At 38.6% G+C, this 13,333-nt stretch overlaps 1 long non-coding RNA gene across 1 annotated transcript in view; it reads right to left on the bottom strand.

Moving 5' to 3' along the window:
• The window catches only part of LOC109843318, a 17,384-nt gene continuing 4,320 nt past the window's right edge, over window positions 270–13,333 (bottom strand). The window contains exons 3-4 of the long non-coding RNA XR_002247630.1: window positions 12,655–12,787; window positions 270–524 (exon numbers count right to left, since the gene is read on the bottom strand). This is a non-coding gene — a long non-coding RNA (uncharacterized LOC109843318). The remainder of the gene's footprint in view (window positions 525–12,654; window positions 12,788–13,333) is intronic.

The raw sequence follows: 13,333 nt of genomic DNA, 5'->3' as shown, positions 1-13,333 counted from the left end.
GCGGTTTTAAAATACATTATCAGTAGTAATATTTGGTAAATAGGTGAATTACATGATCCAACATTATTGCTAAATAACAAAAAAGAACAAGAAGTTGATGGCAAAATATTATATGAGACTTTAAATTTTATAATGTGAGGAACATAATTGTCTTTTACTTGGTTAAACTAATAGTTTATAATACCGAGAGAGAGAGAGAGAGAGAGATTTTGGTGGTTATAAGCCAAAATAAACCGCTTACCAAACATCTCAAAGTGGCTAATAAACTGCTCTGGTCACTTGCAAATATGCTCTTAAAGTGGCCTGGGGATATTTTTTGCCCCAATATCTTAAACCAGAGGTGAAAAAGATGTGGGATCAGAAGCTGAGCTCTCACGGACCCAACGTGACTTCTGGGTGTTATCCAAATCCAAATCCAAATCTTGCATCCAAAGTGTTCGTTGATAAGGCCCACCTCGTCACTGAGGGACCACCAATTTGAACCTTTTGATGCCGGATATAGTGCTTCTAATAAGGATTAATCACTAATAGAATGACGATGACATGGGTTAGTGTACGCTCGAAATTTTCGTACATTATAGAACAACCGAAAAAAGGTACAATGGATCCGGATAGCGTACAAATTACTACCTGTGCAATTAAATTAAATAGGCACAATTCACTCTAATAAGTTGAAGTCGTGATAAGACAATTTAATTGCATATGCATGTTCCTCTAAATCCTACAATTTCCATTGTAGACCGATGAAAATGGCAAAAAGTCGAAATATATAAGAAAAAACAAACCCTAGTAAATTTCAAGTTATTATATATATACATATATCCTTTTGCTACCCAAACACGCCCACAGCAGATCCCACATTATTATAGCCAGCAAAGCAGTTCATGGAGGTGGGCCCAACATGTCAGTCTCTAAATGCCCAGTTTCTTAGGAAAAAAAAGAGCAGTGTACAATGGTCCCAGTGCATGCACCGGGTTCAGGGGACGGACAGCCTCGGGCCCCAAGAAAGTGAATTTTCCAGCTCAATGCCATTAACCAGGCTCCAGTGCATGAACCACTTCCTTTTTCCCCAAGAACTTGGAGTTGGAGGGCTCCCACACTAAAATATCTGTAATATCTGCAACGATAAGGGCCTGTTTGGTTGTTTTATGTAAAAACGTGCAGTAGCTACACTAAGGTGGCGTTTGGTTGTTTGCAACTAGAGTTGCAATGCAAGTGTCACTTACATGCAACTGAGACGTTGCAACTCTTCTTACATGCAACTACAGTTACAATTGTTTGGTTTAAAATTTAAATTTTGCAACTTATAGTTGCAGTTGTTTGATTATGCTTATAACTTAACATATGCAACTCATAAAATATTTTTAAAAAATAATATTTTTTAAAAAGTAATATATTTTTAAAAAATAATATATTTTTAACAAATAATATATTTTTAACAAATAATATATTTTTAAAAGTTAATATAATATTTTTAAACCATAATATAACACTATCATTTAAAATATATACTTATTTTTATAAAATTATATTATTTTTAAAAATACATTATTCAAAAAACATATTACTTTAAACAATATATTGTTCAAGAAATATATTATTTAAATATATATTATTTTTACAGAAATTATATTATTTTAAAATATATTATAAAATAATTATATATTTTAAATATATATTATTAAAAATAATATTATTCAAAAATATATTATTCCAAAAAATATATTATTTTATATATATATTATTAAAATATATATTATTTTAAAAAACATATTATTTTAGAAAAATTTATATTATTAAAAATATATTATTTTACAGAAAATATATATTACTTAATATATTGAAAATATTATTATTTTATAAAAAATATTTATTTTTAGAAAATTATATTATTTTAAATATATATTATTCAAAAAATATATTATTCAAAAAATATATTATTTTAGAAAAATAATAGTATTCCTGGAAAATTTTATTTTTCAAAAAATATATTATTTTAGGAAAATATATTATTTTAGAAAAAATATATTATTCAAAAAATATATTATTTTTAAAAATATATTATTTTTAAAAATAATATATTATTTTAAAGATATAATATTACTTTTAAAACTAACATATTATTTTAAAGAAATTATTATAATAATAATTATTTTAAAAGATTGATGTTGTTTTGTTTAAACGTTTTTGAAGAAATTATTATAATAAGAATTATTTAAAAGATTATTTTAAACCTTAAATGAATTTATTTTTAAAATATTAAGTAATGATTTTGATTTTAATAAATTTAGGTCAGTTGCAACTAAGTTGCAACTATGACTTGCGGCCATTTTTGACGTAAGTCATATGTTGCAACTAAGGGTTGTTTTGCAACTGTGGTTGCAGCTGCAACTGTGAGTTGCAGCAAAACAAACACATGCAACTAGTCAAATTGGACCTAGTTGCATGCAACTGGAGTTGCAACCACTCCAGTTGCAGCGTACCAAACAGCCCCTAACTGAAAAGTAAATGATCTAGTTGTATTTAACAGCTACAGTAAATCATGCTCATTTCACTGCTTTTTGCCAAGAAAAGCTGAGGGGCTGCCAACTCAACTACAGTAAACACACTTATTTGAACAAGACGAACGGAGGAGTTTGGTGTAATACTGTAGCATCTGACATCTATAGTATTACAAACAAACAGGCCCTAACATAACAAGAATTCAGTGGCAGTTTAGCTCAAAAAGAAAATCTTTGAAATTAAGAATACGAAAAACCATAATACAGAAGTGACTTTTTATGACAACTACAATACCTTTCTTATAATAACAACTAAAGCCTCCATTCCCATATATTTATTTTTGGGGATACTCGGACCCTTGCCGTTCATTCCAATATTAAAGGTTGGAATAATTGACGTTCATCCGGTAAGGAGCCCAAAAGAATAATAGCCTTATACTCATCCGTGATCTTCTCATCCACGTTCGCCAAGTCCGATAACAACTTAATGTAGTTGTTCATATGAGCCGCAAGCGAGGTGCCTCGGGACATCTGGAATCTGAATAACCTACGCAGCAAATGTAACATGTTCTCAACACTCTTCGTAAGATACTTATTGTTGAGAATTTCTCACATCTTCATCGCAGACGTCACCCCAATCACATCATATTTCAGCTCTTGTTCCAAACAGGACCTGATCACCCCACAAGCGTTCCTATTCATCTTTTCCCATACCGTCTCTTCATATTTAGGTGGCCTCACATCGACCATGATGGTCTCCTCCAAATTTTGAGCATTGAGCGTATCCTGTATGTCGCTCATCGGCAAACCAAAATTGATTTTGCCGTCATATTTCACTACACTAATCTTAGTGTTCTGAAAACCCACTTGAACTATACCCGTCATCTTGCTGCTTTCACCAACTTCTTCACCCATAATCACAAACTCCAAATTGTAAAAAAATATTCAAATTTTATAGAATTTAGAAGTTACCCAACTGAACCCTAGATTGGATTCCAAATAGAACTCCTAACCACACAAAAAAGCGAGATCTTCAACGGTAACTTCAAACCCTAACTCCACCAAAGCCTAGAACTCCAAGAACCAAGCTTCCAACTGAATCTTCCTCTACCTAATCCAAAACTCTAGATCTAAAATTTGAGCTCTGATACCACTTATTGCGCGCTGTACGGAAGCGTGCTCGATAACCAAACAAGTCGGTGAGCGATGAGAGAAGAAAACCAAACCCAAACACGAGTGCAATTCACAAAATAACGACCAAAATCACACACAAACACAGGAATTTACGTGGTTCGGCAATTGCCTATGTCCACGGGGAGAGAATGAAGAGGTTTCACTATATGGAGGAGAAATACAACGGGTTATAACTCACAAAATCACTCAAATATAACCCTAACCAAAGCTCTCAACTCCCTCACAATATCTTCCTCTCAAAGTGCTCAAAACAATGCTAATTCTCTCCTTTTCTCTCCTTAAGAAACCCTAAAAAACGTGGTTCTATTTATAACAAAACACAATCCCAAATAGATTAGGATTCTAAAAACGAGTCTGCCACACCAGGGTGTGACGCAGACCACACCCATGACAGACAGGGCAGATTCTGTCACACCCATGACAGACACCACACCAGGGTGTGGTGGAGTCTGTTTTGGGTTTTTCTTCACGTTTTTCACAATTCCTTTGCCGTTTTCACAATTTCTTGTCGTGCGCCGTGCGGAAGCGTGCTTGACAACCAAACGAGTCGGTGAGCAATGAGAGAAGAAAACCAAAACCAAACACGAGTGCAATTCACAAAATAACGACCAAAATCACACACAAACACAAAAATTTACGTGGTTTGGCAATTGCCTAAGTCCACGGGGAGAGGATGGGAAGATTTTACTATATGGAGGAGAAATACAACGGGTTACAACTCACAAAATCACTCAAATATAACCCTAACCAAAGCTCTCAACTCCCTCACAATATCTCTCTCAAGTGCTCAAAACAATGTTAATTCTCTCCTTTTCTCTCCTTAAGAAACCCTAAAAAACGTGGTTCTATTTATAACAAAACACAATCCCAAATAGATTAGGATTCTAAAAACGAGTCTGCCACACCAGGGTGTGGCGCAAACCACACCCATGACAGACAGGGCAGATTCTGCCACACCAGGGTGTGGCGCACACCACATCCATGACAGACAGGGCAGATTCTGCCACACCCATGGCAGACACCACACCAGGGTGTGGTGGAGTCTGTTTTGGGTTATTTTTTCACGTTTTTCACAATTCCTTCGCCGTTTTCACAATTCTCCACCTCGACGAAGTGTTCCCAACACTGAGCCGACACCAACATGAGCACCAATGTGTCGTCTCTCCAAACTCGGCTGCACCAATGTGGTTGCCTACGTACCCCCTTCTCCCAAGGGATCAAGCCGCCCGTAGTTCATCTAAATTGCCGTCAACGGTCTCAACAATCACGAATGTGCAACAAGTTTCGACAATGATCAAACTTGTTGCTCGGAACCACCTTAGTGAGCATATCCGCCGGATTATTCTTCGTGTGGACTTTCACAATCTCCACATCGCCATCTTCAAGAACATCCCGAACGAAGTGATAACGAACGTCAATGTGCTTCGTCCTCGCATGAAAAACCTGATTCTTCGTCAAATAGATAGCACTCATGCTATCACAATGAATTGTGACAGACCGCTGCGATATACCAAGTTCCTCCAAAAGTCCTTGAAGCCAAATAGCCTCCTTCACAGCCTCCGTAACCGTCATATATTCTGCCTCCGTCGTAGACAAAGTCACCGTAAACTATAAGGTGCATCTCCAACACACCGGCGCACAGGTCAATGTAAACACATACCCCGTAGTAGACCGGCGCTTATCCAAATCTCCGGCATAATCCGAATCAACATAGCCAATGCATAACTGACCACTTGTAGTATCCCGCTCATAAACCAAACCAACATTGAGCGTACCTCGAATGTACCTCAAAATCCATCTCACGGCATCCCAATAACCCACTCCTGTATCATGCATGTATCTCGATACCATGCTCACCGCCTGTGACAAATCCGACCTCGTACATACCATCGCATACATCAAGCTCCCAACCGCACTCGCATATGGAGTATTCGACATCAACTCTCGATCTTCAACTGACTTCGGTGAAAGACCAGCTGAAAGTTTCAAATGGACTCCCAATAGTACACTAACTGGCTTCGTATCCATGCTAACATGTAATCGCTGTAGAACCTTCTTCAAATAAGCCACATGCGTCAAACAAATTCTATCATTCATCTTGTCTCTGTCGATCTCCATTCCTAGAATGCGCTTCGCCTCGCCCAAGTCCTTCATCTCAAACTCATTTGAAAGCTGAACTTTCAACTCATCTATAGCCGACCTGGAAGTAGAGGCAACCAACATGTCATCGACATAGAGCAACAAATAAATGTACGCACCTCCTTTCAACTTGCGAAAATATACGCAATGATCAAACTGGCTCCGAGTGTACGATTGACCAAGCATAAAACCATCAAATCGCCTATACCATTGTCGAGGAGACTGCTTCAAACCGTATAACGATTTCTTTAATCTGCAAACCAACTTATCTTTCCCTGCAGCTCGGAATCCTAATGGCTGAGTCATATATATTTCTTCATCAAGATCACCATGAAGAAATTCCGTCTTCACATCCAACTGATCTAACTCTAATCCATACAGTGCCACAAAAGCTAGCAGAATCTGAATCGAATAATGCTTCACCACCGGAGAGAAAACCTCATTATAGTCAATACATTCCTCCTGTGCATAGCCCTTCGCAACCAACCTAGCTTTGAATCTCAATGGAGTGCCCTCAATGCCCTCCTTCTTCGTGTACACCCACTTGCATCCAATCGCCTTCCGCCCCTTTGGAAGCTCAACAAGCTCTCATGTATCGTTCTTATGAAGAGACTCCATCTCCTCCTACATAGCTACCTGCCACGAATCAGTCTCCGAACTCTGCTCGGCCTCTCTGAAAATAGTAAGTATCATCTCATCGATACTCTCCACCGGAAGTGCATATGCAACTGTGTCGGTATACCGTGCTGGCACCCGTATGTCTCTCCTCTGTTACCGAACCATATTAGAATCCTGAACCTGAGCCGTCGGTCCCTGATCCTGCACATGAGTACTCGTATCCTCCGCATCACCGTCGTGCTCGCCTGACGTCACCTCAGTCGGCACTCTAATGGATACTGCACCATCTGGACACTGTGGAGCTGCATCAATCTCCACCACCTGTGATATCTCCTTTGTCGGGTCGCTCTCCACCTGATGAGAGCTGGGAAGCTTCAAGATAGAAGCCTCATCAAATGTGACGTTCCTACTCAGCACAATCTTCTTATCAACTGGATCCTAAAGCTTGTATCCATTGACACCACGCTTAAATCCTACAAATATGACCTTCCTAGTTCGAGGTTCCAACTTATCAGTTCTAACATGATAATATGTAGGGCAACTAAATATCTTAAGCTGGTCATAGTCATGTGCTGTCTCTCCCGACCACATCTTCATAGGGGTCTTCCCCTCAATCGCAGATGAAGGCAGCCTATTAATGAGGTGGCTCGCATATGAAAGTGCCTCAGCCCAAAAGATCTTCTCCAAACCACTATGCGCTAATAAACATCGAATCTTCTCCAGCAAAGACAGATTTAACCCCTCTGCCATCCCATTCTGTTATGATGTATGACTAACTATGAAGTGTCTCTCTATGCCCTCGTCTCGACATAGCTCCTGAAAGGGGTCTGAAATATACTCGCCGCAGTTGTCGGATCGTAACGTCTTGATCTTTCTCCCCGTCTGCAGTTCCAATCTCTTCTTCCACTCCACAAATATATCTAGGACTTCACTCTTCTTTATCATGGTGTACACCCAATAACGCCTAGAATAGTCATCAACAAACGTGACGAACCAATATCGACCACCAAGTAATGCAGTCTTGATGAGACCCCAAACATCTGTGTACACGTAGTCCAAGATGCCCCTCGTCCTATGAATGGTCATCCCGAACTTCACATTCGTCTTCTTGCCTAGAACACAGTGCTCACAGAATTCCACTTTATCACTCTTGGCTCCCTTCAATAACCACTGCTTGCACAAAGCCTGCAGTGATTTCTCTCCTGTGTGCCCTAACCTGTAATGCCAAAGCCTACTCATGTCTGCCGCTGAAGTAACCAAAGCAACCTGGCCAATCTCGGTGCTCCCCTTCAGATAGTATAAATTTCGACTGCGGACTCCCTTCATCACCACCAAAGATCCCTTAGTAACCTTCGCTACAGCGTTCTCAAAGGTCACCCTGAATCCCTTAGCCTCCAAAGCTCCAACTGAGATAAGATTCTTCTTTAGTTGAGGAACGAATCTCACCTCCTTTAACTCACAGACTACTCCATCGTGCATCCGAATCCTCACAGTACCTATCCCACAAATGCCACAGGATTGATCATTTCCCATGATAACAACATCCCCGTCGAGTCTCTCAAACGATGAAAACCAATCTCGCCTAAGAGTCACATGATAAGTAGCGCCAGAATCAAGCATCCAATCCGATGCATCCAAATGGTTCACCTCCGGAGTAATCAAAAGAGAAAAGCTCGAATCATCAGAATCATCGCCTTTTGCAACATTCACATCATTGGCCTTCGGGCCATTTTTCTTGCTATTCTCCTTTTCCTTGACCTTTAGGCAGTCTCTCTTCCAATGTCCTAGTTCCTTGCAGAACGCACACTGGTTCTTAGCTAGCTGGTAACGACCTCTTGACTTTGACCTTTCTCGATTACCACCTTTCAGATATGGGCTTCTACCTCTCGTCGATAAGGTCTCTCCTGAAATACTAGCGCGGGAAGTCTCCTTATCCTTCCTCCTCAAATCGTAGTTCGTTAATGCGTTAGTCACTTCACTATAAGTGATAGAAGATCTCCTGTTCAGCAAAGTAAGCACGAAGGTATCATACTCCTCATCCGGTAAGGAACCTAAAAGAATAATAGCCTTGTACTCATCCGTGATCTTCTCATCCACATTCGCCAAGTCCGACAACAACTTAGTGTAGTTGTTCACATGAGCCGCTAGTGAGGCGCCTCGGGACATCTGGAATCTGAATAACCTACGTAGCAAATACAACCTGTTCTCAACACTCTTCGTAAGATACTTATTATTGAGAATTTCCCACATCTTCATCGCAGACGTCACCCCAATCACATCATATTTCAGCTCCTGTTCCAAACAGGACCTGATCGCCCCACAAGCGTTCCTATTTATCTTTTTCCATACTGCCTCTTCATATTTAGGTGGCCTCACATCGACCATGATGGTCTCTTCCAAATTTTGAGCATTGAGCGCATCCTGTACGTCGCTCATCCACAAACCAAAATTAATTTTGCCGTCATATTTCACTACACTAATCTTAGTGTTCTGAAAACCTACTTGAATTGTACCCGTCATCTTGCTGCTTTCACTAACTTCTTCACCCATAATCACAAACTCTAAATTGCAAAAAAAGATTCAAACTTTATAGAATTTAGAAGTTACCCAACTGAACCCTAGATTGGATTCCAAATAGAACTCCTAACCACACGAGGAAAGCGAGATATTCAACGGCAACTTCAAACCCTAACTCCACCAAAGCCCAGAATTCCAAGGACCAAGCTTCCAATTGAATCTTCCTCCACCTAATCCAAAACCCTAGATCTAAAATCTGAGCTCTGGTACCACTTGTTGCGCGCCTTGCGGAAGCGTGCTCAACAACCAAACGAAACACGAGTGCAATTCACAAAATAACGACCAAAATCACACACAAACACAGGAATTTACGTGGTTCGGCAATTGCCTACGTCCACGGGGAGAGGATGGGGAGATTTCACTATATGGAGGAGAAATACAACGGGTTACAACTCACAAAATCACTCAAATATAACCCTAACCAAAGCTCTCAACTCCCTCACAATATCTCCCTCTTAAAGTGCTCAAAACAATACTAATTCTCTCCTTTTCTCTCCTTAAGAAACCTTAAAAAACATGGTTCTATTTATAACAAAATACAATCCCAAATAGATTAGGATTCTAAAAACGAGTCTGCCACACCAGGGTGTGGCGCAGACCACACCCTTGGCAGACAGGACAGATTCTGCCACACCAGGATGTGACGCAGACCACACCCATGGCAGACAGGGCAGATTCTGCCACACCCATGGCAGACACCACACCAGGGTGTGGTGGAGTCTGTTTTGGGTTATTTTTCACGTTTTTCACAATTCCTTCGCCGTTTTCACAGGGGAGGATCCGGATCCCTACCTAAATCATATTTTTCTATTCAGTTTTGTTTGTTTAGGATGTTAAATTAATAACTATCATATACGCGTGTAAATAATTTGACTGCTAAAGGACATTTTCGAAGAGGTCAAAAAAGAGGGGGCAAAAATTCACTTATTCAAAAGGAGCACATTGCATCAAAGCTGAAAACTTCTTTCAATGTGCACATAAATCAATCTTGCTAAGAGCATTTGGACGGCCACCTGATGTTGCCCCCATCTTAAGTAACATAAATCTAAGGAATATTTGGGGCCATATCTATGGCTTTATCACTTTTTTAGCTCCTATGGACCTAAACCCAATATAAATAATGGCTTGTCATAGAATTTATCATGCTCAAGGACAATAAGCAACCTATTTGCAATTTTAAACTTGCCTTGTCAGCTAAGGGAAGAAGACTACTAGGAAAGAAAAAAGATGCATGAAACTAAGCGCTGGTTTCTACTAGTTCTAGGGATACCCAGCAAAAGTTAACAGAAAAGAGAGAAGCTACTTAGTGGCTATATGATAGTGATTCTGTTCTTCTCAAGGGAACACAGTTGCTGTAAGATAGTTTGATGAACTTCTTTATACTTCTTTTTTAAGAATGAAGGTACAAGAATATTATTTTTTTTCAGCAAACTGTATGCTCACCTAATCAAAAGCTTAGCTTCTTGTTTGGAGAAACAATGGGCATGATTAAGGGATCCAAGGGAGGCTTACAAAAAGCCACAAAAAAAAAGCAACTACTCTATTTTGTTTGGAGGGAGGGTTGAGGAGGGAAGGGGAAGGGAAATTTGGATTTAACATTGCTTGGGAGTTCTATTAGGATGGTAGAGGAGGGGAAGTCAGAAAAAATTTGCACTAAAACCCCAATTTTGGGGGGGTGGGTGGGGTTGAAGGATGGGAGGAAAGGAAGGAAAAAGTTTAACCTTGTGTGGTGTGTGTGTGGGGGGGGGGGGAGGGGAAGGAAAGGAAAGGAAAAGTTTAACCTTCCTACCGTTCCCTTAGCGATCTCCCAAATAGGCCATAAGATATGGGCATTCATAATCAAGCATTTAACAGAAATAGCTAGGATTTATATCGGGGTCATAAACGGCGCTTAATAGATGGTATTAGTTCCGGCAAAATAAAGTATAGATGAAGAATTAATACACATCAATTATCCAAGTCAAAATGCAGCAGTAATAACTAGCTTGCATACTTTCTACTGAGGACAGGAACAGTTTGCAACAAGTCGCTGCACTTGTTCAAACACTGAAGGAAAGTTAAGAGGACAGTTGTATATGCCTTTCCTTTCTTACTACAGTCAGACAAGAGAAAAGAAAGATGCACAGTTTAAAACAAAGCGCTAGAATTTGTGTACAAGGGTCTAGAAAAAGGAAGAGAATCACATAAAGAAAAAGAGTGAATGACAAAGGGAAAATCATACTGAGAATTTGAAAGAATTTGCAAGTGATCTTGACCGTACCCAAGTAGTCATGATATTATAAAGAATTTGGTTCCTGTACATGACTCCAAAAGTTGATACAAGACATAATTGTTTGGGTTTGTCCGAGGAAACGTAGAGAGCACATACAAAAGGGTCACTCACACAAAGAGAAAGCGAAGCATATCATTAGCCATCATATGCCCAGATGCATGCTTTCAAAAGGAAGATCATATCCCAACATTTACAATATGATATCTTATATTTTTGGTTGTTTGATATTTGTTATTTCGGCAAGTTGTATCAATCCTTTCTTTGATACAATAGTAAGGCTCATTTTAAAATTTGAGCTCTTGTACTTCACCATATATGAGTGAAACAATCAGGTTCATGATGTCTACTCTTCGCACTTTGGTAAAGGTATATCATCCATTAAATCTTATATTAAGCACCAATAATCATATTGTTTAGCAAACACCTAAAACTATCATCCGTTAAATATCATATTAAGCGCTGAGAAGTAGCATATTTAGCAAACATCTAAAACGAATCAATTATTAGTCTATTACTATGTATATGCAAGATCTGGGGATATTATCTGAAAATGTTAAAAAATAAGTTGTAAAAACAATTTGTCGATTCATTTAATCACAACCGGTCATGAGTTTAATCATCGCACTTGAAACATACATATGCATCAAATACGCGATCCAGTCCTATTAATCAGAAAGGCTATGAAATTTTTCTACAACTAACTAATCTGTAAAATAGTGTATTAAAGAAAAATTAATACAAATAGTTATTGTTATTTAAGAACTTACATTTTCCAAATATCTGCAATATATATGTATTAAAGACTATATTCACACACAAAAATTCTGAAATACAAAAGTTGATACATGATCCTTTATTTGCTTTTCCCCTGTACAGGCCTGAGGTTGTAGAGAAATAATGTAACTACAAAAAACAAACTATAAACAAGATCCTCTGGCCATTGTAAAATGCATCTAGTGTCTAATCACTAATTTTCACCATACGTCAAAGTCTAGACCTAGATAAGACAAGCGCACACTTATCATATTAATCGTGTTGAGTGCTCCACAAATTATCCTTGACAAGGAATCCAAGGAAAGGTACAATCACAATACTCATTGCGTGATTGTTATCAAGTTGCCTGGATTTTTATTTATTTATTTAGCACCTAAGCTTCATATCTTATCACGATTCAGTTGAATTAAAGCTCCATGGGGCCACTGTTACTTAGCACCCTTGAGCTTTCATAAGTTGGCATGTGGAAAGAATCTAGGTTGCAAACTAATCTAATCATCCATCATTACCAATGTCACCAATTTTGTTAGAGCATGTTTAAACTCTTTTTAAGGATATAATGAAAATGATAACCCGTACCTTAAAAGCGCAGGACATCTGGGCCTAACTTGAGAACCTTGTCCTGATAGTGGTACAACAGCTCATAGAACCTCCCGTGGATTGGACCTCCACCACCAGTTCATGAGAATAGAAGGAATATTAACTGGATTGCCTGAACCAACTAGTAGACGTAAATCATCAGTAGCAAAACGACTCAAGATGCATTTCTTAAATGCAGAATAAATAAATTTAAATTGCAAAAATTTAATTGAAAGAACTACTAAGGATCACTAAACACATCTAGAGCCCAGAAAGACCAGTTCTCTTGACTCTAACAAGCATAACTCCATCATGTACTCGTACCAACAGCGCATCAATTGAAAACTTAACCTGAAGAACTATATAATGATGTTTGAGCTTCATAACCAACATCATGTTATTTTGCAGGAAAGATCAAGTGGGGGTAAAGAAACCATCTACCAAGTGATCCGAACTCAGATTTTCAATATCCAAACACACAGCTCTCCAGCTCTTTTGAGTTATGGTGTGGATTGACAGAAGCAAGTACAGTTATATACACTTAGTACCCATTAAGTGGGATTTGAAGAGTATGCTATGATACAATAAAATCCCTGAAGAAAATAGAAATAGTAATAAAAAGATATTTCTGATAAAATTGTGCTATCAAAGAACCAATTGACAATTTCATGGTACAGAA

This window comes from Asparagus officinalis, chromosome 5 (genome assembly GCF_001876935.1).
Source record: "Asparagus officinalis chromosome 5, Aspof.V1, whole genome shotgun sequence".
Taxonomy (NCBI): Eukaryota; Viridiplantae; Streptophyta; class Magnoliopsida; order Asparagales; family Asparagaceae; genus Asparagus; species Asparagus officinalis.
Note: the sequence above shows the minus strand (reverse complement) of the source record. Positions and strands in the feature narration are given on the sequence as shown.